The sequence below is a fragment of the Dreissena polymorpha genome, unplaced genomic scaffold (genome assembly GCF_020536995.1).
Source record: "Dreissena polymorpha isolate Duluth1 unplaced genomic scaffold, UMN_Dpol_1.0 chrUn014, whole genome shotgun sequence".
NCBI classification, from domain to species: domain Eukaryota; kingdom Metazoa; phylum Mollusca; class Bivalvia; order Myida; family Dreissenidae; genus Dreissena; species Dreissena polymorpha.
Genome location: NW_026273328.1, coordinates 12,912 through 40,076, shown reverse-complemented (window position 1 = coordinate 40,076; position 27,165 = coordinate 12,912). Strand labels below are relative to the sequence as shown.

At 34.8% G+C, this 27,165-nt stretch overlaps 1 pseudogene; it reads right to left on the bottom strand.

Moving 5' to 3' along the window:
- Positions 1–9,959: 9,959 nt before the first annotated feature.
- LOC127863547 (chloride channel protein-like) overlaps positions 9,960–27,165 on the bottom strand; it is a 29,216-nt pseudogene continuing 12,010 nt past the window's right edge.

The following is a 27,165-nucleotide window of genomic DNA, read 5'->3' as shown; positions in this document are numbered from 1 at the left end:
CTAAAAATAGAAATAAATATATTAGACATCCCCAATTTCGGAAATAAATTGATCCAATTTAGAAGGATGGGAGAGTCCACTAGACATAAATGGGTTAAGCCGTCTGTTCTAATGTAATTTACCTAGAGTTATTCCCGTATACTGATTTTCTCTATAAACACAAAAAAACGACTCTCATAAAAATTATCATTGGTTTACCATACTGTATGTATCGTGTGCTGAGAAAACTGGGCAAAATGCATGTGCGTCAATTGTCATACCAGATTAGCCTCTGCAGTCCGCACAGGCTAATCAGGGACTACAATTTTCGCTTTTATGGAAATTTTCGTTTAAATGATGTCTCTTCTAAACTATTATTCAGTTAAGGCGCAAAGTGTCGTCCCTGATTAGCCTGTGCGGACTGTACAGGCTAATCTGAGATGACACTTTACGCACATGCATTATGCCCAGTTTTCTCAGAACGCGACACTATATACATTTGTATGCGTATTTTAGGTTTTCTATTTTCAAGCAACAAACGCGATGAGTTAAGGTGTGAAGATCGGTCATGAAATCCTTTTTACAGCCATTCTCCACCTACCTCTGATTCCACTAGGGAAGTGGTAATTTACAAGATAACGTATACGCACTTGGTACGCAGGAAAAATGTGAATTGGAGATCGAGAGGTCCCTGGTTCAAATCCCGCCCTGACCACTGGAATTTTTCTTGAGCAAGAAATTTATCTGCTCCTCTCCACCGAAGTGTATAAATAGGCACATGTGAGGGAAATAAGCCAGTGTGCCGTGGCTGCATACTGCGCCAAGATATTAACGGACGACTTATGACCAAGTGAATAGGGAAAAAAATGTTAAGCGCCGCTGAACGCACATACTGTATGAAAAGGGCGCTATATACATGTGTAAAAAAAAACACAACAAATTGGTTAACTGACTGTCGTGATATGCCTGAAATACTGTTTAAAAGGCAAAGCACACACAGACACACAAATTAACTTTACCCTCGAAAGTAGTGTCAGGCGACTCCGGACAACTAATTCAGTTTGGGATACTGTACGATTCACATATTGAAAATGATGGTAGGGCGCTGATGTTGTATGTTATAATGACACCAATCTGTCTTTAGAAACCATTTTATTAAAAAGACCATATAACACATTTAGTTTAATGTTCTAGTGTGTTACATTTTATTTGTTTAAACGCAGACTAGATTTCTGTCGTTTTCATCATGGGATAATGAGTGTGCATTTTTAACAAAAAAATATACTACACATTGGTAAAACAATGCCCAACTTAACCGCGACAATGCACTAAATTAACTTTAACCCAGTTATGCCTAGTGAACTCTCCCATCCTTCTAAATTGGATCAATTTATTTCCAAAATAAGTGATGTCTAGTATATTTATTTCTATAGTTAAAATATATCATACAGAAATTCATTTTAGCAAACAGCGCAGACCCTGATGAGACGCCGCATCATGCTGCGTCCTGTCTGGGTCTACGCTGTTTGCCAAGGCCTTTTTTCTAGACGCAAGGCATAAATATGTTAATGTTAACAATGATCTGTGTACATCTGATGCAATTAGGCAACATTTTACACAATGTATATTGGCATATATGTCAAAATGCCATTGAGAGAATGGTATATGTCTTTATTGTATAACTGTAAGATAAGTACTGGTAAAGTGTATAGTTACCTTTTTCGTAGAATCACTCAAAACGCCAAAATAATTCCGAAGCAAGTTCAAACATTGGCAAGTCGTGGATGGCTAACATGTTTTAATCACTTTTCACCGGCGACGCATTTAATTAAACTCCCTGCAACTGTCAATCTTTTGGAAATCAGTGCCCTTATGATCACCATATAAACGGATGCACCAACACCAGGTTAGAGTTGATTTGCATTACTTGAAGAAAAGTTAAAACAGCTTGGGACAGTGCACCCGTACTACGAATAGCATTGAAACAATCCACCACAAAAGTTAGTGAACGATGAATGTTATTCTTTATGATAGTGCTAAACAAATACGACAGAGCTAAAATTATATGTTACAGCATGTAATCCTGCAGCTTGTAAATAAATCTATAGTTCACGCCATGTAAAGACCTAATATGCTGCGTATACATAAACATACAAGATTCAATTAAATAAGTGCTTCATATAATGTGTGCAGTTGTCATCTATAAGCATGACTATAGTTGTCACCTATAAGCATGACTATAGTTGTCACCTATAAGCATGACTATAGTTGTCATCTATAAGCATGACTATAGTTGTCATCTATAAGCATGACTATAGTTGTCATCTATAAGCATGACTATAGTTGTCATCTATAAGCATGACTATAGTTGTCATCTATAAGCATGACTATAGTTGTCATCTATAAGCATGACTATAGTTGTCATCTATAAGCATGACTATAGTTGTCATCTATAAGCATGACTATAGTTGTCATCTATAAGCATGACTATAGTTGTCATCTATAAGCATGACTATAGTTGTCATCTATAAGCATGACTATAGTTGTCATCTATAAGCATGACTATAGTTGTCATCTATAAGCATGACTATAGTTGTCATCTATAAGCATGACTATAGTTGTCATCTATAAGCATGACTATAGTTGTCATCTATAAGCATGACTATAGTTGTCATCTATAAGCATGACTATAGTTGTAATCTATAAGCATGACTATAGTTGTCATCTATAAGCATGACTATAGTTGTCATCTATAAGCATGACTATAGTATATTGTTGAAATTATGTATTTCGGTATTCTAGTAGACCTTTATGGTTTGAAACAAAACAATTACTATTATATACACGCTTGTTAAGATGAACCTGTTTAGATAATTTGTAATGTATTGCTAAAATCAGTAAAATAAAGCTGTAGACTGTAGGGTGCGAACTATCTCTAACATTTCAATTGACTGGACGTATGGTTGATCTTAATCGTAATATTTCTTGTTCAACATTCAACAGGTTATAACAACCTTTGAATTATGTTTACAACTGTGTAAGAATGGAACGTACAGCGCTATCAGAGACATAAACCTCACGGCAAGCATTCATAAGGACGTATAGAGCATAAGAATAATTATGTCATGTTTCCAGTACACACCTTAGCAAATTATAAGAGTTTATAAGAATTAAATCCGCTTACTCAGGTTATTCAATACTATGAAGGTTTATGCACAGATCAAATAGTTTAATGTAGATACAGACATCCAATCAAAATAATTTGTTTCATTGGCTCGCTTGTAGGCATTAAACATAGTAAAAAGCAACGAAAACTTATATGTCCTTAACTAAAGGTAAGTATCAAAATGGCGATTAATAGCATTAAAGGGACAACACAAACAATGGCAGAACGTTCCATCAAAGGTTAGAACATGTTCCTTATTTAACCCATTTGTGCCTAGCGTCTAGAAAAAAGGCCTTGGTAAACAGCCATCTGGGTCTGCGCTGTTTGCTTAAAGAAATTTCTGTAAGAAATATTCTAAATATAGAAATAAATATACTAGACCTGCCTTATTTTGGAAATAAATTAATCCAATTTAGAAGGATGGGAGAGTCCACTAAGCATGAATTGGTTAACTATCCGTAAAATTCAGTTAAAACTATTTCACCAGAGTATACAGGATGGGACGCCGTGATAACGATTACATCGAACTGGACATGATGACCAGATGGAACACATAGAACAGCCGCGCACTTAATCTTAAGTAAGAGGTTATGCATGATTGGATGAAAATAATCGGATCATACAGCCATGTGCATATATTTACCGGATTATTTATCCATGTGCATGTATTAACCTGATTATACATACATGTGCATATATTTACCATATTATACAACCGTATGCATATATTTAACACTGAGCTATAAAGCAATAATTTGGTTTAACATTGACACTTTTTTATTTTTAAGCAATGTAACTTTTGTATAAATTATCAAGCATGGGGTCTTCCGAACAAACGGAACCATGTTTCATTAACAACAAAATGGGAACAATACAAACAGAAAAACGGACATTATGTAAAGACCAGTTAGGATATGGATATCCGATGCCTTTACGTAGCGAAATATTGTGGTTTGGATGCAATCATTGATAGCATTTCCCTATAGTCTGTGAATTCGTATTGGACAACACAGACCTCGTCGACGACGATCCACTAGCAAGAACAGATATACATCTAAAGCTGTTTGGCACGTTCAACTGGCAGGAGTCTACAAAAGCTGTCTTTGTACAAACGTTCGAAGAATTATTTGAGGTGTTTATGAGCACCATTGGTATGGATATTGGCAATAGTTTGAATGTTTTTTTTTATGGCATTATTTAAAAACGCTGATCAATGTATGAAGCGCTCTCATCCAAGACCTAAAACAACAAACGAAACACTACAAATAAACAACCTGAATGGTGGGACGAGCTCTGTACTAAAGCGAAGTATGACAAATATAATTAACGCCGATACCGCCGCACACACTCTAAGCATGATTTGGACATATATCTTACAAGTAAAAATGTGTTCAAAAACCTCTGTCGTGCAAAATGTTTGTCTCTTAAGAGGCAACGGAGAAATTTGCTAATTGAAAATAGTAAAAACCCAAGGTATTTTTGGAAAAGTATATTCGTTTTCGTTTCTGTAAGAGACACTAGAGACAATGATATATTAGACTGCGAAATAACTGATAATGAAAATGTGACCAGCCTAAAATCATTACGCAGTGGATGTGCTGTAGGACCAGACGGGACATGCATAGAAATGTACAAACATACAAAACACGTTACACTGCCATACATAAAGATACTGTTTAACTATGTTTTATCAACCGGACACTTTCAAGTGGATTGGTGCGAGAGCCTGATTACTCCAATACACAAGAAAGGATCTAAATCGGATCCAAATAACTATAGAGCTGCGTCGGTGGCAAATAGCTTGGGTAAAGTTTTTATGAAAATACTTAGTTCTCGATTGACACGATGGGCTGATCAGTATGAAGTTATCGACGAGTCACAAGCGGGATTTAGATCTGGCTATAGTACAACGGATAATATGTTTAACTTAAGCGCTGTTATTCAAAAATATATAACAAAACGACGAGGAAGAGTATACGTATTTTTCATAGAGTATTTTTAAGCGTTTGATAGTTGTAAGCATCAGCATCTATGGAGCAGCTTAGTGCGAAAAGGGGTCAACGAAAACAGTCTGCTGTTGGGTGTTTTTAAATCCATGTATAGACAGCTTCGCTCGTGTGTTAAACTGTCAACAGGCCTCACTGAATATTTTGATTGTAACATCGGAACAAAACGAGGATGCGTCAGATCTAGCGTAATTTTTGCGCTCTTTATCAACGACCTTGTCACTCACTTGAAGCAGCATTGCGGAAGTGGAATCTTTATAACCAACCAAATAGATGATATCCAAGCACTGATGTTTGCAGACGACACGGCAGCAGCTGCCGAGACCGCTAGCAAACTGCAGATACAAATCAATCGAATACAGGAATTCTGCGAGGCCACGGGTATGCAGCTCAATTTGGACAAATCGAAAATTATAGTGTTTAGAAATGGTGGTCCACTGAGACAATATGAGCGATGGTTCTTTAACAATACGCCTATTGAAGTCGTGTCGCTCTACAGGTACCTTGGATCATTCTTAACACCTAAATTATGCTGGACGAAAACAAAGGATACGTTATCAATGCAAGCGAAAAAGGCAGCGGACTCAATATCCGTTACAAACACATTTTGGCAACTTCCACCACCACGAAGCTTTTACATTATTCGATGCAATTGTAAAACCAATATTGCTATACTCGGCGAAATTATGGGGCCATCAAATGTGTGATAAAATAGAAAGCGTACAAATTAATTTGTGCAAACGGTTAGCATGTTTGAATCAAAACGTAACAAACAGTTTTGCATTAGCAGAATGTGGGCGCCTCCCACTTAACATTGACATGTTCAAGTGTGTCAAAAACTGGGTGACTAACACAGATGGCTACTACCAGATACCCTAAGCAGTGCTACGTTGGTCGAGTAACGTGGGCAACACATATAAAACATTTACTTATTTTGTTCGGGTTTGGCCACGCATGGATTAGTAATGAACTTGGGAACAGTGTTACCTTCTTAAACATATGCCATATCAGGCTAGTTGACTGTGCGAAGCAAACCCTTTTAGGAGATATAAATTCTCGTGCAAAAGGTTTACACTATAAACTGTTTAAACCTTAATTGAGCCAGAGCGCTACTTATCTACACCATTGTCATATCGTTTAAAACACTGTCTGTCGAACTTTCGTTGTTCTGGCCACCAACTTATGACAGAAAAGGGTCGTCATGTCGGTATTGACAGGGAATATAGTTTCTGTTCATTGTGTCCACATGAAATGTGTATAGTATCGAAAATGAGTTTCACTTTTTATTAGTCTACCCTGTTTATAATCATATAAGAGACCAATGTTTTATGAATAACTGGTTGGAATGTACTATATCAGAACATTTATTTGTGCTAATTATGTCTGACACTAGGCAACAAGCTATTTTTGCATTGGGCAAACTCGCATATAGTGTATTTTGTGCGATACTGCTCCATTCGTAATTGTGCTACTTAAACATTTGATAACACCTGTCTTCGATAGTATTTCAAATACATTTAACTAACCTTTACGTGATTGACTATATATCTATAAGCATTATTCTTTTTTTGTTTTTACTTAACACGTCTTACCATTATTTTTGTTAATATTACATACCATGTCACTACTTATGATTACTGCATGTATGGTTGTATTTTGGGCCGGAGGCCTTTCAGCACAAATAAACCTATTGTTATTTCTTTTTTCTATTATGTATAAAATTGCGAAATGATCAAGATTGAATGTACTTTTTAATAGTAGGCGTGCTTTATACTTGTGTTATGTTTACGTACTTTTGTAAACATTCCTAAGGCCCCTCCATGAGCACATATGTACGATGAAGTAATTCTCAGGCACAGGCAATGCTTGATCGATGTTACTTTTTTTTGATGTTGTAATACGATATATTGATGACACATGAAATTAGTTTGCTTGCGACTATCACTTTTGATAAAAACAACACTGTTCCCGTGGGACTTGTAACATATAATGATGCAAACTCAGACAAGGACGTATGTATTTTCTTTACATATAAAGGCTATTATTACCCATTGAGGGCTTTATCTATTTAAATTAAATCCGTTAATGCTATCAAAATATGTCATTTGTATTGCATAAAATATGTTAAAACCGTTTTACTATGTTTGCTAAATTATCACTAAGCGCACATGTTGTTCTATTTTGAATACAACAGATACGATTGAACGCTTAATGACTTGGTAGTTTTTGATAAATTGTTTGTAAATCATTGAAAAAAAAGTTAACTTCTAACCTTCATTAAAATTCAACAAAAACCTGACATAATACAAACAGCCAATGGTGAATAAGAAGCTTGCATCAAACATATGTATGGAATTGGATTTTTGTCGCAGGATAGTAAACCATCGGAGTCATGTCTTCTACGCCCGGGATATAAAACATTAGAAAGTTCTGACAGAAAGAAAACAGTTACAAAATACCTGAACTTAGTAGTAATATCATAAGTGACGTGTTACTCAACGTATATTTTATTCGGAATTAAACCTGGCACAAAGTTACCATGTTTGTACTGTTATATGCACTTGTGCCACATGAATATTCGCACGCACATGCATTAAACCCTCTTTTTACAGGGCACGGCCCATATATGTTTAACAAAGAACCGGCCAGGGCATGCTTTTGGTCGAAGCATAAATATGGACTTCGGGATCTTTTTGTCCAAACAGCCATATAACGATAAACAAATCTCATATCACCCAAAAGAGTCCTGCTGTTGTTATTTTTCCAAAAGCTACGATGCACAGACACTTAAATAGTATGTTCAGTAATTTATTCAATTCAGACGTTTATTACAGGAACTTCATATCGCCTGCATATGAAATACATTGGTATTTGTTTAAACAAGCCTTTGTTAATGAATGGTTAATGCACTAGTAGATAAATGATGCTAAATGACATTTAGTGCGTTTATGGCGTTAATTTGGTGATGCAACACAGGATAAGAAAGCACACAGACGTGCGGGAATGTATTTCAATCTTTATAAGATAAGTCTTCCTCCGAAGCTCAATCCTTTGGGGCCCCGCAGTGCCCAGTAAATCAGTCCGTCCAGCAGTTCGTAAATCAGGCAGTGAGTGAATACATAACCTTACAGAGTAACGCGCATGTTTTGTGACTGACAGGCAGAGACAAATGATACCGGGGCGTAATGGATTTGGTGTCCGCCTAGCGACCGGGAGGTCAGGGGTTCGATCACCATTGTGGGGGGGGGAGTGCTTAAGATTTTCCCCATAGACACCAAGTATTAGTTCTAGTCCAAGGAAACGGACTCGAGAGCGTTTCAAATAAAACTGATGATTTCATGGCAATCGAGCTAAAATAAATAGATTTAAACCAAAGACAAATGTACTAACCAAACATCAATAAGCTTGGGAACATAAAATAAGCCTGCTTCTAGATTCACTGACTTAAAAAGGCAGGTATTTTTCAGAAAAAAGACAGTTGTTAAATAATCAACATATAGTTCTAGGGATTTATTATGTCAGATTTTTCTGAATATCTGCTTTAAGAGTATTACAGATAACACATTATAATTCCATATGTGATTTATTTCATAGTCTGCATACTTTGTAAAATATTATTGTTTTAGTCTCGCTATATTTCAAGTTTAATTATTATGGTAAATACTAGTGTAATACCTAGTGTAATCACTTATGTTATTTCTATTGTTAATTTGTAATGTACACCGATAAGAAAATGTGCAAACATGATAAACGGATGATAATTAATTGACATGCAATAATGTGATTTTACAATTATCAAGAAACGAAAAATGCAATAAGCATACGAGTATGTGCCACCACATGATGTAAAGTAGCACAAAGGCGCGTAGGTTAAAGAACAAATAGAATAACGCAATAAGCATTTGTTAAATACCACCGTGCTCTTGTAATGTCAACGTTGATATGTTATTTAGCAATATACAATCTGCATTATATTGTTTTTCACATACAATTTTTGAAAAATAGAAATATATGTAACAATAAGAATTGACCGGTGAATATTCACTTGTATTTAATTGATATATTCGAAAGTATGTTTTTGAATAATTGACCCACACATCAAATATTTATATAAAAAACAATGTACACGACGGCATCTTCCTTATCTTGCTGACTGAACGTTTAGGTGCTGTGATAAAATATCGCCTTGCAATCTGCTAACCACTTTTATGTGTGGGGAAAGTATAGTCGCCCATAGTTATTAGGTCTAATTACTTTTAATATTTATTTAAAAAAATGAGTTTGTGTAAGCTACTATATTGTTTATTGTGTTGCACAGATGCTTTAACTTCTTCTATGTGTGTATGTTGTTTCGTGTTGTGCTGTTTTGTACTGTTTTGGCAACTGGTAACTTGCCTTACATAAAGGACCAACCGATTGTTAATACTGAGAATTCAATACTTCTCCAGCAACTTGAGTTTCACTTCTTTGTATTGTTCTTGTCTAGGTTTACAAGATAACACCCACAAATAAAATGTTTCATATACCCCAATTTCTCCAGTCAGATTTTTCGGATTTTATATTTTGCTATTTGAACAAAAAAATACATCATCGGTTGTATTGCGCGTTTAATATCAAATGGGAGTTTTTGTTTGCGTGTTGCTGCTAGATTACAGTTTCAAGAACGTTCCGTATTTTCTGACAAGAAATCATATTTCTTTTAAAACTTAAGGCATCATATATCCAACAAACTCATGTATTTTGGATTTTTACAATATTACATGGTCTTCTTTGGGCATGAATGACGATGAGCTGAACAGCAAACTCTATAATTCTAAAGCATTTTACTAAACACTATGTAGTTTATATCATAGAAATTTAATCAAACTTCGAAGAGGCACGTAATTGTTTCTCTTGTAAGCATGCGACCAACTTATTTACTAACTGTAATTTAATGAAAACGTATTCTCTTTAATAAAATTTTTTATTGGAATTTTGATAATGCGAAAATTAACATTATTAACACTTAAATGCGCCTTTTCATCGGTTGTAAACCCGAAATCTATGCTTATTAAACGTTACAAGGCGGTGACCCAGTTTCTTTCATTGGTGTTTGTGTCTGGCCTGTGTTTTCTCTCTGTTTCTTTATGTATAGCAATTGGTTAATGTCCTCAAATAAAGGACATTACAGTGATACAAAAATATATTTTGGTAAAGCAACGATTTTTTCTCTTTGTTTTTAGGTGAATTTTTTCATGGCCATACATGCTTATCTTATGCTGATGTTAAGACCCAACAACATTTTTGTTTATCAATATAAATAAACACGTCACAAAAGAAAAATACAAATTTAACGTACTATGAAATTAAACTTATCAAAACGTACAATAAAATAAGATATTATTGAAGCACATTCTATTTAAAATTCATAAATGCGTTTGATTTGAGTAATTTATTATAGTATTATACAGAACAAAAGGTCGCTTTCAAAACAAATATGCAATAACACACAAACAAAGTCAATCAAATCACGAACATTCATTAAAAAGTAAATGGGAATAACACATAAATAAACCCGTCAACATATTAATATCTAACAAGATTATTACACATACATAGTAAACAAATAAATATTGGATCGCATTTAACCGTAAATTTGTCAATAGGACATGGCTGCCCAGATATTTAGTTGCAAACTCCACTTATATCAGGAAAACAAACTGAACTAAAATATAAAAGTGCGCAAATTAATTGATGGATTAATATTACTGTTTTAATTGTTTTAAGTGCCAGCCTTTAAACACCTTTGTTACATTATGCGCGCAACAAATCAAAAAATGTAATATTTGCAAAAAGGGTTCGTAATGTTATGAGCATATCCTGACCAAACAATGGATTTGCAAATACTTCAAAATCTGGTTAATATGTTATTAAAATTGTATCTTTTCGGACGCAATACTGGTTGAGTTACGAGTAGCACAAGTAAATAAAAAATAGTTGTTTTTTTATAAAAAGGGGCCGCGGTTTTGAAGAAACACAATCCAAATCAAAACAAAGAGGTGAGTTTACATGATGGTTACTATGTTTTTAAAGTTTCAGCCTCGAGAAGAGGTATCTTTTTAGCTACGTACGACACAAGTTAAATATGTCTCTTTTCGTACAAAACAGGTCAAATAAATCCAGTTGTGTCAAAAACTTATGAAACACAATATGAAGGTGCGCAAGGTCACAGTTGGTTAGTATGAGTGCGCAGTTGCATCTCTCTAGCAGCAAGCGTTTTTTAGTAACGCATAACACAAGTTTAAATGGTAGTATTTCGCTAAAAAAGGGGCTATAGCTCCTTTTTTTGTCCAACATTTTCGAACCAAAATAAGAAAGTGGCAAGTTCATATGCTGACTGATGTACTTAAATTAACTGTCGCAACACCCCTTAAATATTACAATATTATTGACTTTGTTTATAAAAACCGATCGAGAAAATGTTACCTTATATATTAGACGAACATTGGCGGAAAATCTGTTCACATGATAAGAATAAGTTGATTCTATATGACGTATTATCATTTGAAAGACGTCTATTGTATGTTTGAAAAACACATAAAGAGTATATTTGGAATTAAAGGTACAGTGGTATCCTGATTTGTAAATTTAGGCAAAACGGTTGACTTTGCGCATACACAACCTGCGCAAAAGATTGAGCTAGTAAAACCAGTTCCATCGTTGACTTCACCAAAATATCGTCTCTTCATAAAAAAATATAAATTAATTAATACAATTAAAGCATATATTAACCACGAATCAGTTTCAGTTGCATAGCATAAAACCCTTTTTTCACAGAGCACGGCTCACACATATATATAATCATGTTTTTTTTCAGTGAACATTCCAAAACCTGTATTAGTGAATTCAAAATCAGTGTGAACGAATGTATTGATCCACATAAAGAAATACCAATACTGCCTTTGCTGAACATTCAAATACTTGTGTCTGTGTCTTCACTGTCCGTGTCGCTTTCTGGTTCATATTTGAACTTTCCATTTGACCGATGAACAATTCTATAGCCATCTGGTTCTTGTGGGTGTTCTACTTCCAACTGCTGGGGATCATTCAAAATGTCATCTTCTGAGTCAGTAGCATTATTGGTTGCTGCCTTTGCTTTGCCGTTCGTTTTCTGAAACGATTTCTTTTTAGCATGTTCTGCATCAATGTGGCCTTGAATGGCATTTCGCAACTGAAAAAAACAAACATAATAAAATGTTAATGAGTCTTTTTTGGATTTGACAGTATTTCAAGTATTATAAGTACCCTAAATTTATCAAAGTTTATTCGGTGTTTTAATATTTAAAAAAGCGGGATTGGATTTTGAAGACGGATGGACTGACTTGACTGACAGACAAACATTTTCAACCTCCATAGCTAAGGTATCAAAGGTACTTACAGTGACTGTTTTACCTATTTAATTAATGTTTCAAGCCTCTGTTACCCCGACCTTTGACATTGTAATCTTAAAATCTATAGACCTCTTCCTTTTCTCACGAGAAACCAACCAATTTGAAAGATCGTATGTCTAAGTTTTACAAGATTTCGTAAACATTTTAATGGTCTACATACAAACTACTGCATCAATGTATAAACCGACGGACAGTTGAACATAAATATAATCCCGCTTTTTTTACATAAAAATAAATGTCAGTAAAATTATAATAATTGAGTTTACTTGCCTCTTTCAGCGCCACCACCCCCATGAGACGACCAGTGTTGGTGACGTAGGCATGGTTAAGACCGAGGAGGGAAAATAAGGAGTGAACCTACAATGAAAAACATCATTTGATACCAAATCATGCAAACGTCAGTAAACATCAACATCTTGAAACTATATGTTTCTTCTAAGAAGAATAATGATTTTGATCAGATAATGTTAAAATATTTTATTTTAAGCTATAACTCATGTATATTAGTTACAAACATATAACAAATGCCGTCTCTTTAACCACCAGTGTCCCCGAAAACACTTTACGACTTGCCTTGGGGACGAATACTGATTCATTTTCCATTTTTTGAAAATACGTTTTCTTCATTTATGATCTAAACGTCGGTACTTACACACATCAGGAACATCAATGCTTATACATACGGAATATTACGCTAGTCAATTGTTCCCTGTGTTTGTATCAGTTGAGTGGCTTGTGTGATGACGTATCTCACGAGAGGCGCACCCTCGAGTGTAATACGAAATAGCGCAAGCCTAGAGACTTATACAAACACGTGTAACAATTGACTTGCGTAATATTCCTTTTATTATATACAACTGTGAATCATTTAAGTTAAAAAAAATAGTTTAAGCGTTCATAATTAACTAACAATGCTCTTATAATCTTTTGGATTTAAAGTGACGTCATTTAAATTAGTCCGGCTAGTATGGTAATACGGAATAGAAAACTAGCGAGTACCATAATACGGGAATTATTTCTGTGCAGTTGTATTTTACCGATTGATACAACTTGTATTTTTTGGGAACATAAAGCAGCCTGCAGGTATATATTAAAATCTTATATTGCATATTTAATAAAAGTTGGAAAATTAGGGTCCAATAATAAAATCAGGAAATGATGTTTTATTTAAGGGCTAAAGCTCCCTTAAAAGTCAATGAAACGTAACGCCGTAAAATAATTGCGTATATTCAAAGAAAAGTGAATTTGTAGTTTCATGAAATTTGAATACTTGCTTCACAAGAACTCGCGCAAAAAAGATACATACCAGAAGAAACTGATATTCAAAAAATCGAAGACTAATGACTACTTGAAAATCAACTGGATTGGAAAACTCAGACAACTATGCACTTTTTCAACCTATTCCGATGCTACATATTAAGTTAAAAAATAATAATCAAACAGGTTTGGTGATCTTGTGCAAAACGTAAAATAGAATATTAATAACGGGAAATAACTCCTTAAATTTATTTTGTACCGGAGTGAATTGAACAGGATGTGCATGGCCCCTGTAGGGGTGCTGCATGTCAAGTGTCATCAAATTCTGATTATTAGTATCTAAGACCTCGCGCTGAGAGTAAACTGAGCCAAACTTAGCAGATTTACCATAAGACTCAGGTGGCATTCACCACCTGATTCGTAGACTTCAGTCTAAAAATAAAGAATATTTGTGAATGTACTTAAACTACTTGAAGTGAAGTAAATCATGGCAGATAGCACCTTTCACTGTGTTATTATTTGTTAAAAGCAATATGTTTATGATATAAGCGCCGTTTTGAGTCAGTAAATGTATGCACACTCTGATGTATTTATATTTAGTCTAAGACTATATTGATTCATAAGTCTAATAATTGGTTGATAAATACCGATCCTAGATAAACCAACACAGATACCCATTCCTAAATTATATAAATGTGGCATAACAAATTCCACAAAATCCCAACCATTCATAAGGTCCTTTAATCACCAAGGAAACCAACACTTGCATTTTAATGATCAAATGGCAACAAGTCCCTAATAATTGTACCAGAACGACCTGCCAAGAATGCGCATGTCTACCTTGTAGAAATGCTGAATATCAGTTTTATCAAATTTAGCTATGTTATCCTTTGGAAACTACAATTTTAGTAAAGGAGTATACTTAGTATCAAGATCATTCTAAAGTGTCATGAAATTTTTTGGACAAGCTGGCAGGTTCTTTCTAAAAGCCTTTCCTCTCCAGACCCGCCATTCTAGATTAAAATGTGGAAGTACATATCTTGAGTAATTAAGTCCTCTTTACAAACTCGCTGGGATAAGTCTATCCACACATTCTAGAGTAAAATGGGAATATGCATACTTTGTGTAATCAAGTAACTCTACACACTGGTAAAAGGAGGGGTTAATATAACAGCTGAAACGCCATTTTATAAAAACTGATGTAGGTATATACCTCGTGTAATAAGGTCCTTTCTACATTGTGAGACGGAGCAGGGTCTATTCGAAGCACCACACCCCATCATGGAGTCAAATGAGTAGGTACACACTATTTTAGAACAATGTGTGTAGGAACATACCATGTGTAATGAAGTCCTCTCTACCAATCAGGATGGGTTAAGGTCTATGTTGAAGCCTCCCTTCCGCCTTCTCAACCCCCGATTATAGACTAAAACGTGTAAGTACATACCTTGTGTAACGAAGTCCGCTCTACCAACTGGAAGGGGGCCGGGTCTATCTGACAACCTTCCCATTCAATGGTTTTGGCCAGCTGATCTTCTTCCCAAGCCTCTTTCTACAAATGGATGTTGATCATTTGCATTAATGTTTTCATATTCTTAATTTTCAACAAGATCTGCCATAGAGGGCATTATACAATGGGGCATAATAATGCTAGTTTAAAACCTATATATTTGAGATTGATTGCATATAAAGCCAAGGGTTATTGAAACGATCTAGAGTTCGTTTCCTGTGACCATAAACAGTACTTGATGTATTTGGTGGAGATAGAAGGAACGCTCCCAGTGGGTATTGAACCCGTGACCCCGCACCCCGTTCTTAACAGACACCATAGCCACTACGCCAGGGCGAACTCTATAATTATGATACAATGCATGTCAGAGCTATGGATCTTGTTCAGTGACCTCACCAAACGACTCGGAACACGTATATGAAAATTTATTAACTGAAGTACCAAAATAAATATTAACATGTTGCATGTTTCCTAAGCCAACATTGTTACGTGGACTAGGTCACAGACATTAAGGTGAATCAGCTGTGGCAATTTTGTGAATAGTCGATTAATCAAGATCTTTGCAATATTCAGCGTTCTATCTGTTAGTATTTTTATATTGTTAACTCTTACAATCTAAGTAAAATGTGATGAAAAATACATTTTAAAGCGTTTTAACATTAGTTTTAAATTTAGTCATATAAATAGTTTGCTGATGATCCCACGTGTAATTCGTTGATATGTGTGTTTGTGTGCGTGACAATCCTCATTTGAAAATGTTGCATTTATTTATAAATGTATACAGAAATTAAAAAAAGGGTTTTATCATGCAAATAATGCAAATTTGCAAATCAATTAAATTTTTAAACATATGCAAATACACTAAAAGAACGATCATAAAAAAAAAACACTATCATAAGCAAAGAAAGTAAAAAAACACCTTACGAAAGGAGACGACAGTTCATATGTAACACCAAAATGTGCATATTTCATAAAAGTAGATGACCTGCAGAAGTGATAGTCTGTGTTGTATTTACCTGCATATGGTCAATTAAGTACATGAATTTAGTTTATTCAAAGAGTATTCATTTCATCAGTCACTAGTGGTTCACCAGTATAATAATAACACGTATTTCAGACAGCCAGTTATCCCATAGTATGTAGAGCTTAAGAAATGGTATAGTTCATATTTCACAGATGAACAGGGGCATCATTTCCAATAGTCTATGTAGGGACAACTCCTTATTCTCTGTTCGGTACGTATTTAAATTAAAGCCTCCAACATTGTAAAAGGATCCAACATGTATCAAATGAAACAAATAATTAAAACACTAAAAAAGCTGCTGAAACAGCTTCCTTATCAAGAATCCTTGTCTGTGGAGCCTAAAATGATGATTTAATTAACCCAACAATTGTTTAAAAGATTTATATTTAATATTAAAAAAATGTGTTTAACTAATAGTGAACAATTACAAAAAAATGACTGATTGACAAGCGTACATCAATAAAAAAATTGAAAAACACGTGGTGTTACCATGTGCAAGTGTAATTAATTCACGAATCGAGTGTCTATATCATTATAATGGACCTCAGTTCACACTATATAAATACAAAATGACAAATTAATATGCAAAACATTTAAGCAAAATACTAAATAAACCAGAACAACAGTCCCACATAACCTACTTTGATCTCATGCATTACGTGTTTTATGCATTTAAGCATTTTATTTAGCAAAAGTATTTTAGCATGAGTATTGGAAATTAAAAGCATTACAGGGCTCATTGAATGGCTCCATGAGGGCTTACGAAAAGTATGTTCAAGGACAAATTTGTTAGTAGCTACCACTTGACCAAAATTATTCAAGACCGAAGTATGTCACGTATATGTTGCATTTTGTTAATGAACTTTAATAGTTTGTAATCAGTTTTCTGTAAAGTTATCCAAGTAACGCGTAAGAACAATAGCATTGACCTTATGAAGTCTAAAATTATAAAATAAAATAGTCTGCATAATTTCATATTAATTGCATAATATTGCTTGTTAGAGCTATTACAAAAGAAATTTTAAATACAAACAATGTTTTTTTCTGCGTGTGTAACGATACTTATTTGTGTTTATCCAAAGCTAAACAAGTGACTGGCAGCCTAAACTTGATATCCCTATTGAGTATTAAAGTGTGAAGCAAAACCCACTGAAGTGTTTACGTGGTTTGTGTTAACACCTTTATCAACAATTACCATAACTATAATTGAAAATATAAAAATTATGAAAATTAAAACTAATTCAACGAACCTAGTTACAAACCATATAACAATTTAGAGCATTAATGTATAAATATAAAAAATTGCCCAAATCGGTAAACTAGTTACTTATAGTTCTGACTGGACGTTGTTTAATCTTACCTTTTAAAAACACCACAATTTAATGTGCTTGCATTATTGTCGTTTTTTTTCAGACAGATAAACATATATTAAGACTTTCAGGTTAATAAGCAAACGTTGATAAGCTTTCCTTTCCTAACAATGTATCTGGAAAATTATTGTTCTTGCTTTCGCAAATATTGCATGTGACATGTGTTTAAAATATACGACAACAAGCATTCTATTTGTTAAATACATAAGATTATAATAAAAAAGAGCATTTTAAACTTTCAGGCACTAATAATTTACTACAAAAGAGAAGGAAAATACACAAGACTCAATGATAAAAAGTAATTCCCAATTGTGTAAGAAAAAAATGTGTGTTTGGATCCAATCAGTAGCCTACCTTGTCCTCTGACAGAGTTTTTACTTTCACTGGCTCAGGCGGCTGTAACATAAATACAGGGCAGACATGTCATTGATTTGTCAGTAACTCAGTATTTGAAATGAAGCCTTAACACAATATTGTATTTATTTTGTAACACACTTTCTTTAGCTCAAGCTGGTATTTTGTGCAATGGGGAGAGGACCACCAAATGAACATTTGTATGAACATGACTTTAAGATGAATTGATATATTTAGACATGGCTTCATATTGTGAAAAGAAGCGAAAACACTTGTGTGCTATGTATGAAAAATTGCCAAGAACTTGAGAAAATATATAAAAAGTACAAGTCGAAGTCGAACGCAAATTATATATTTAGCTCAAGTGGCGATAAGTGAGCGGATTAAGCGTAACGCTTTTGACAATTTTGTGAAAATAATTCACATATCTTAATATAGGATCATAATAAAAAAGTGTTTGGACATACTCCTTAGTTTAGTTGTGGTTGCCATATTGTCAAGTGAAGCGGCACCATAGGAACATGACCTTCCAAGACAAATATGTGCACTTTTTAAGCAGATTGTCCAGGATCTTAATTTATATGAAATATACACACCTTTAACTTGAAATATATTTTTATCTCATGAAATTGTGTTAAATTAAGCAGAACGTTTTTAATAATGTTGGAAAAGCGCGCGTTTTTCGTAAATTTAGTAACCGACCACTTTAGGAGCTCTAGAATTAAATTGAGCCGCGATATGTGAAAAGGGAGTTTAATGCATGTGCTTTAAGTGCCATCCCAGAATTGCCTGTGCAGTCAGTATAGGCTAATCAGGGACAACATTTTCAGCCTAAACTGGATTTTTACTGAGAAGAGACTTTTTTCAAACAAAACTATTATAAAAGCGAAGAGTGCCATTTCTGACTTATGTGGACTGCTCAGAAAAAAACTGTGACGACACTGTATTCACATCCATTAAGCCCCCTTTTTACATAACACGGCCCAATGATATACAAATCGAATCCTATACATATGACGCGGAGCCATATGTACATGTTAATAATGTTTGATACTTCAAGGAACATTTTTGCAAATTCCATGATGATTTGTAGAGCTACACAATTTTAATAACAACCTATTACAGACAGCGCTAATCTATCATCCGCGATTGTTCGTTGTCAATAAAAAGCTGGTGATCGTGGTTACATTTCAAATAAGCAATTGATATGCGTTATTAAGCACCTTCAACATAATTAACAAAAAAACACTTACCAACATGACTTTTCTGGCCATTTGCTGAATGCTGTCTTTCTGTAATATAATTAGAGAATATGTATTATATATTGCTGTAACTGTTGCTTTGAAAATATTAATCCCAGTTTTGAATATTTAGATCCAAATTATTGTAAATGTATGATTATCATTCAGGGGTTTCGCTTTGATCGTTTCCAGATGCGACACATTTTCGAAAGTGACGACACGTTTGTTTTTCAAAATGACAGATTTCAATTCTCAAAACATATGTGTTGACGGTGCTAATCTATAACTCGATATGATGTTTGGTACATTACTGGCGCATATTAAGTCACCACATTGCATACCGACAAGTCCAATGGAAATTGCGTGTTATCATATAACTCACTAGCTTGGTTTTACAACAAATAATTTTTATGCAACTAAAGTATATCCTATATTTCTTATAATTTTATAAAACAATTATCTTGGCATTCATGTTTTTCTAATAATATTCTACACGCATTTATTAAAATACAAACGTCTTTTATGAAATCTGTATTAAAATGGAAAAAGAAATGTCTCCTTTAAGTATGCTCATAGAAAAGCTTGCAGTTGTCTCCTCACATTTTTCGTAATAGGAACGTTATCAGCTATGCTTTCTGTAAGAACCTTCAATGATTTGCAGCCTTCCACTAACCTTAATTACGAATGGAATGTCTTCAACTATACTTTCTGTGTGAGTTTTGGACAACCTGCGGAAATGTTCATCAAGCCCAGCTGAAAACAAGGTATTTTAGAGTTGAACGAATTTGCTAGGTCAAAAGGCAAAAACTTGATTAAATCTGTTATAATTTCCGTTACTACACAATCACAAGGTCAAAGCATGATCTCAGTATCTCAGACCTTTAATTAAAAAACCACAGACAATTGAAGGTCCAAATATTATATCTGTGAAGTTATTGTTACGTAATGTTGCTTTTAAAAACACCAACTCAGAAATTAGTCATCAACATAGCATTACCCCCATTCGTAGTGGAGAACTTATAGTAACAAGATTAAGGGGCATTAAATCCAGAGTTAATACATGAATTTTTATTATTATTATCATAAATCTAAAAATTCGTCCCAAGAACAAACGTTACTTTATTGTTTATTGACAACGTTAAACCTTCCCTCTAGTCTTTAGGAGGTCAGCTACAGGAATTGATTGATGCACACGCATTAAACTTATACTCCAAACAAATTTGCGCCAGCTAAATATTCACGTCAACTGTTTTGTATGAGACCAAACCTGATATTTATTTAAAAGCCTTTATACCTATCAATATGCTTAAGACATTAAACAGGTGTAATTATCACTGACAGTGTTTTTTATATATATTGTATTGTTTGTTTGGTTATCGTTCGCCTATTACCTTAGTGAGGTTGTATATTACTAAAGTTGTTTTAACAAAACATTATCCTTATGGACTCTACTTGCCTATCTTCTCTGAATATAACTGAAGTTGTTTTAAAAGCATAGTGGCATTATGGATACCACTGACCGACCGTGTATGTATGTAATGGAAGATGTTAAAATAACATAGTTGCATAATGGATTTTACAAACCCATATATATATATATATGTACATAACTGAAGTTGTTGTAATAACACATACTCGGTATGGATTCTGATGGCCCGCCTAATATGTATATAACAGAAGTTGTTCTACCTATATACATGTGCATCCACAAGCGATTCTACTGATCTTCCTAACCTGAATATAACTGAAGCTGTTTTAACAACACAGTACCATAAACGATTCTACTTATCTACCTGTTTGTTATATTACTGACGATGTTCTACCACCAAAGTACCTTAACGTTCCTACTGACCTACCTAACCTTTCTATAACTGATGATGTTCTAAAAACACAGTACTATTAATGATTCCACTGACCTACCTAACCTGTATATAACTGTAGATGTTCTAACACATTCAAATTAGCAATTCCATTGACCCACCTACTTTTAATATAACTGAAGATGTTCTAACAACACAATCCAATTAGCAATTCTACTGACCTTCCTACTTTAAATATAACTGCAGATGTTATAACAACACACTCCAATTAGCAATTATACTGACTTACATACTTTAAATATAACTCAAGATGTTGTAACAACACAGTCCGATAAGCAATTCTACTGACCTACATGTTACTACATTGTATATAAATGAGGATGTTCTAAGAACACAGTCACATTCACGATTCTACTGACTTACCGACTTTGTATGTAAATGAAGACACAGTACCATTAGCGATGTTACTGACCCAGAAAATCTGTTTAAAAAGGAATTAGTTCTAACAATACAGTAGCATTATGGATTCTACAAAATCACCTACTGCGTAAATCAGAAAAGGCTGAGGCTTTTGTTACGGATTTCCTTCTCTTGTTTTTGAGGATTGACCTGAGAGGCAAACTCATAGTGTTGTATTGGCGACTCTGCAGCTCTGAATGCGTCAGGTTCTCTGTCGAATTACTCACTGACGATGAAATGGGCTGTATAAACAGAAGTAGGGTAATAACACAGCGAGTTACTCGCAGACAATGAAATTTGCTGTGAACAGAAGTGGGGGAATACAACACAGAGTTACTCGCTGAGATGAAATGGGCTGTGAACAGAAGTGGGGTAATACAACAACGAGTTACTCGCAGACAATGAAATGGGCTGTTTTTATATGTGGGAGAATAAAACAATAAGTTACTTGCTGACGATTAAATGGGCTGTGAACAGAAGTGGGAAAGAATAACTACGAGATACTCGCTGAAAATGAAATTTGCTGAACACAGATATGGGGTAATACAACAACGAGTTACGCGCTGGCAATGAAATGAGCTGTAAACAGAAATGGGGTTATAGAACTACGAATATCACATATTGTTACTATAAATAGTAACAAAATGACGTCGCGAGCGGGCCGTTATTCGTATCTAGCGGGCCAATATAAATTATATCAGCCCTAGGGCCGATTTTTCATATCAGAAAAGAATGGGATCGCGCGGCTAATACTGAACAATATGGCGTCCACATTCAGTCTAAATCATATAGAAGTAAAACATCATCTACTGGTTATTGTTCTACTCACCGAAGTTGTGTTATAACCATGTATATTTTCGTTAAATTTAATTTGCTTCTACGACGAAGTAAATTCTGGACACATTTCTCCATCGCCATCCATCTTTTCCATTTAAAAGGACTTGATGTAAGCAGGCAATTCTTTGAGGATAGACCTTCTTAGATCGACTTACAAAGGAAGGACGTATTCATCAAAGAAATTACCCTTTTAATTCAACATCGCTTTCCTTCAAACAGTTAAAGAGCCATTCACTGACGCTTATCATAAATATAGGCATAATCCATCAATTGTTCAACAAAACATCGCGTTATTCGAGGCGACATTTTAACGAAATCGAAAATGCAGTCTCACCAGTTTCATTCCAGTTTTATATCCCAACACTGTTATTCACATTCATAATATTAAATTAATCCATCGTAAACAAACACACTAATCGTTCGATGCTTAACAAAATATTTAATTGTTAAATAAAACACTCCGATTTGTTGTTGTCCTAAAATCCAAAGAGGCTAGGTAGTTTCGTCATTGAAATGACGTCACATGAGGTACGTCATAAACTGCGTAATCAATTGAATGAACATAAAAGTACGGAAAGCTGTTTCTGTATAAATTTTCGTGAATGACCAAAATAGTATGATATGTGATATAAACGATAACACACGACAGAGCTGGGCTGGGCGTCTACAATCGGCCCTTGCTGAGCAACGGGCCGATTATAGACGCCCGGCCCAGCTCTGCCGTGTGTTATTGTCTAAGTAACTCAATGACAATGAAATGGGCTGTAAACATAAATTGGGTCATACATAAACGAGTTACTCGCTGACAATGAAATGAGCTGTGAACAGAATTGGTGAAGTACAACTACGAGTTACTCGCTGACGATGAAATAGACTGTGAACAAAGGCGGTATAATACAATTATGCTATGTCAATAAGCTGTTCAAATATCAGGTTTTCTGTCGAGATACCTGCCAAGATGAATTGGCTGTAAACAAAAGAGGGGAAGTACAACTACAACTTACTCACTTGCAATGAAATGGGCTGTTCACTGAATTGAGGACTGCGTTTAATTCATGTTTAAAATTTTATTTTTGGTTTTATACTGAAACTCCTTAGTTCTGATGTTGACATATACAAATTAAAACCATTTAATGACAAACTTGAAAACATGCTTAAATTTGTGAAAAGGTCCCTTAAACTTGGCATATGAAACAAGTGTTTTGAGTTTGGGAAAAAACAGTGGCACTAAAAAAAAATGTCTTAAGGTAGCTTTTAAAGAGAGGCCAGGCTATAATTCAAAAAAATAATTAAAATGAGATAATCAGCACTGAAATTTTTTAATGTTGTTTGCTCTTTTTAACAATACACGATTTATACTGAAAATGATTACCAAACACAGTGGTGTTCTTTTATTGATCTCATTTTAAAACTATGTTTCAGTTTAAAAGGAACCAACATCATCATCACACTTCTAATCCTGGTTAACGAAACGGATATTTTCCAGTAGAAAAATAACCGATATCCTTCAATGTTTCATCCCATTTTTCGACACGTAACAAAACTCGGCGAAACAATAATATTGTTTTTAGTCACCTAATTTGATCATTTACATGCTTTGGGCACAAGTTTAACAATTCTGTAAGGGTAGTCGTTTAGCACAATTTCCTGAAACACACTGGTAGGTTCATATTCTTCAAATGGTAAATATGGTGATGATCATGGTCAAGAACACATTACATTGCTTAAATGCATTTTAAAGCGCTCACTTTTGATAGAAAACATATAATAGAACCCTTTAAGCGTCTAACATAATTCGGTACCAGTCTATTCAGTGCTTTATTACATGGATGACCTGAAAATGGGTAAACCTCAGTGAAACACAGCTTAGAGCCCATTTACTTCACTTACCTCTTGCGCCATTGCAAACACTGAACTTTTGCGGGTTCTTGGGGTGGATACATTTTCTTCCACTTTCGTGACGCTGAAGCGAGGCTTCGGTACCTCCTCCCGGGTTTGGGGAATAATCTCCATCCTTCAGAAATATACTTAAGAAATAATTTGTGTAAGTTATAGTTTGTTGTCGAATAACCCACGGCCGGAAGTTTAGATGCGTAGGGATTTAATCACGAATGCGAACGTACACGCATTATTTCGATTCAAACACGGTTTTAACTAAAGATTTATACAATGTATTTTAGTTATCTTGTGCAATATTTTATGTGAAGTTCCACCCATAAAAATAACTTTCGGCTGTTCTTTCGATTAGATCTCACACTTTCATTCATAAAATACCGGATTATTACGCTAATGGAAAATGTATCGGCATGCTTTGTTTAGCTACAGCGCGTGCTTTCAGTGTATACGCTCCGTCCATAATTACTGCAGAATACCTCGTAGACGGTTTTCTTCTTTGTTTATATGAAATTAGGCATGCGCCGTGTTATTATTTATAATGTTACATTTGGTAAAGCCTACATGTGAAGCCTGCCAAGGCTTATCAGCCAAGAAACTTACCAACTTTACTGGATTATCATTAAAATGAGACTCAATTTCAACGAAAAAATCCGAAAAAGCGAAATTTATTGCCCCTGATTAGCCTGTTCGGACTGATAATATTCGACAAAATTTAACATAATACCTATGCAATAAGTACGGTTTTCTAAGAGAGTGAAGGTATACTCTCTACCCTGCAAAAATTATCATTTAATGTAACAAAAATACAAATGTACCATTATTGATAAATCAATTGCTTTTGCAAAAAAAGTTCATTCTTGCAAGGTTCTTGCCTAATTTCCTAAAAGTTAGAAATAAATGTAGGTTTGTTTGTTCTGCAGCTTTTCATTAACATAAAATGCAATCCTAACCGGATTACACAACAGTTAAATATATGATTGTTTACAAATCTTTGTAAAATAAAGTCTGAATCCAAGTAATTGTGTTATTTCAATTATTTATTCAACAACTCTGTGAGGTGAATGCCAATGCAGTTAAAAATATTGATGGATACTGTTCCCGATCAACAATTTTTACTTTAATTTCATTATTAAATGTCTTTAATGTTCACCAGAATGGGGTATGATTTCAATATTTTCGTTGAAAACAATAACACATAATGTTTTCACCTAGGGGGTGGTGTGCGTGTCCTGAAAGAGCCAGGCGTGGAGCGGATGGAATTCATCTCCTCGTCTTCATTGTCTAGCAGGAACACCTTCTGATCCTGACTGAGGTGTACCCAGAGCAACCGCTCCAGTTCAAACCTCTTCACCGATCCAAGCAGGATCATTGAATCTGGGGTAAGGAGTTTCATATATGAGCATCGCTCTGTGAAAAAGGGGATTAATTTATGCGCGTAAAGTGCCGTCCCAGATAAGACTGTGCAGTCTGCACAGGCTAATCAGGGACGATTACGCTTTTATTATTTTTCTTTAATGAAAGTATTTGATAAGCAAAACTACAGCTTAGGCGAAAAGTTTCGTCCCTGATAAGCCTGTGTAGTCAGTTTAGTCAAACCCATTATTGGAGAATCAACAATATGGTAGGTGTAAAAGGAATATGTAAAGGGCTAGCTGAACCACAGGCTTTCCACATAAATAAAAATAAACCAACAGTGTATTAAAACACTTTTTATTAACGTAACAGAACCACGGTGCCTATACCACGTGACGTTTTCGGATCTGTGTTGGGAGAATTAAGAACGACCCAGTTAACAAATGTAAGGATCTCTTTTGAAATATTTCACCTTTTTTAATGGGATAAAGTGGAGAGCCCGCTCTTTGGTAAGAGTTTTCTATAGGTATCATGATCTTTTTAAACAAATAAGTATTTGTTCAGTAAAGTGCAACCGCGCGTTTGGACGGTTAGTAAAATGTCGGATCAGTATGGGGACTTCATATTACAAACGCGTAGTTGCATTTTACTAAAAAGACTTATTTGTTAAAACACATCATGATAGCTATAGAAAACTCTCACGAATGAGCGGGCTCTCCACTTTCTTCTATTTAAAATGGTGAAATATTTAAAAAGACATCATTACAAACTGGGTCGCGCTTTACTTTCCCAACACAGATCTTAAAAAGTCACGTGGTATGGGCACCGTGAAAACGTAAAATGAAAAAAAAGAATAAAAGCACATCATTGTAGAGCACTGAAACCAACAGTCATAACTGGAGAGTCCACAAGTAAAGCACTAAACCTAACAGTTATACCTGGCGAGTCCACAAGTACAGCACTGAAACCAACAGTCATATCTGAAGAGTCCACAAGTAGAGCACTGACACCAACAGTCATACCTTGCGAGTCCACAAGTTGAGCACTGATACCAACAGTCATACATGAAAGTCCAAAAGTACAGCACTGAAACCAACAGCCATACCTGGAGAGTCAACAAGTACAGCACTGAAACCAACAGCCATACATCGAGAGTCCACAAGTACAGCACTGAAACCAACAGCCATACCTGGAGAGTCAACAAGTACAGCACTGAAACCAACAGCCATACATCGAGAGTCCACAAGTACAGCACTGAAACCAACAGTCATACCTGGTGAGTCAACAAGTACAGCACTGGACGCAACAGCAATACCTGGAGAGTCCAAAAGTACAGCACTGAAACCAACAGTCATACCTGGAGAGTAAACAAGTATAGCACTGAAAGCAAAGGCAATACCTGGAGAGTCCACAAGTACAGCACTGAAACAAACAGTCGTACCTAAAGAGTCCACAAGTACGGC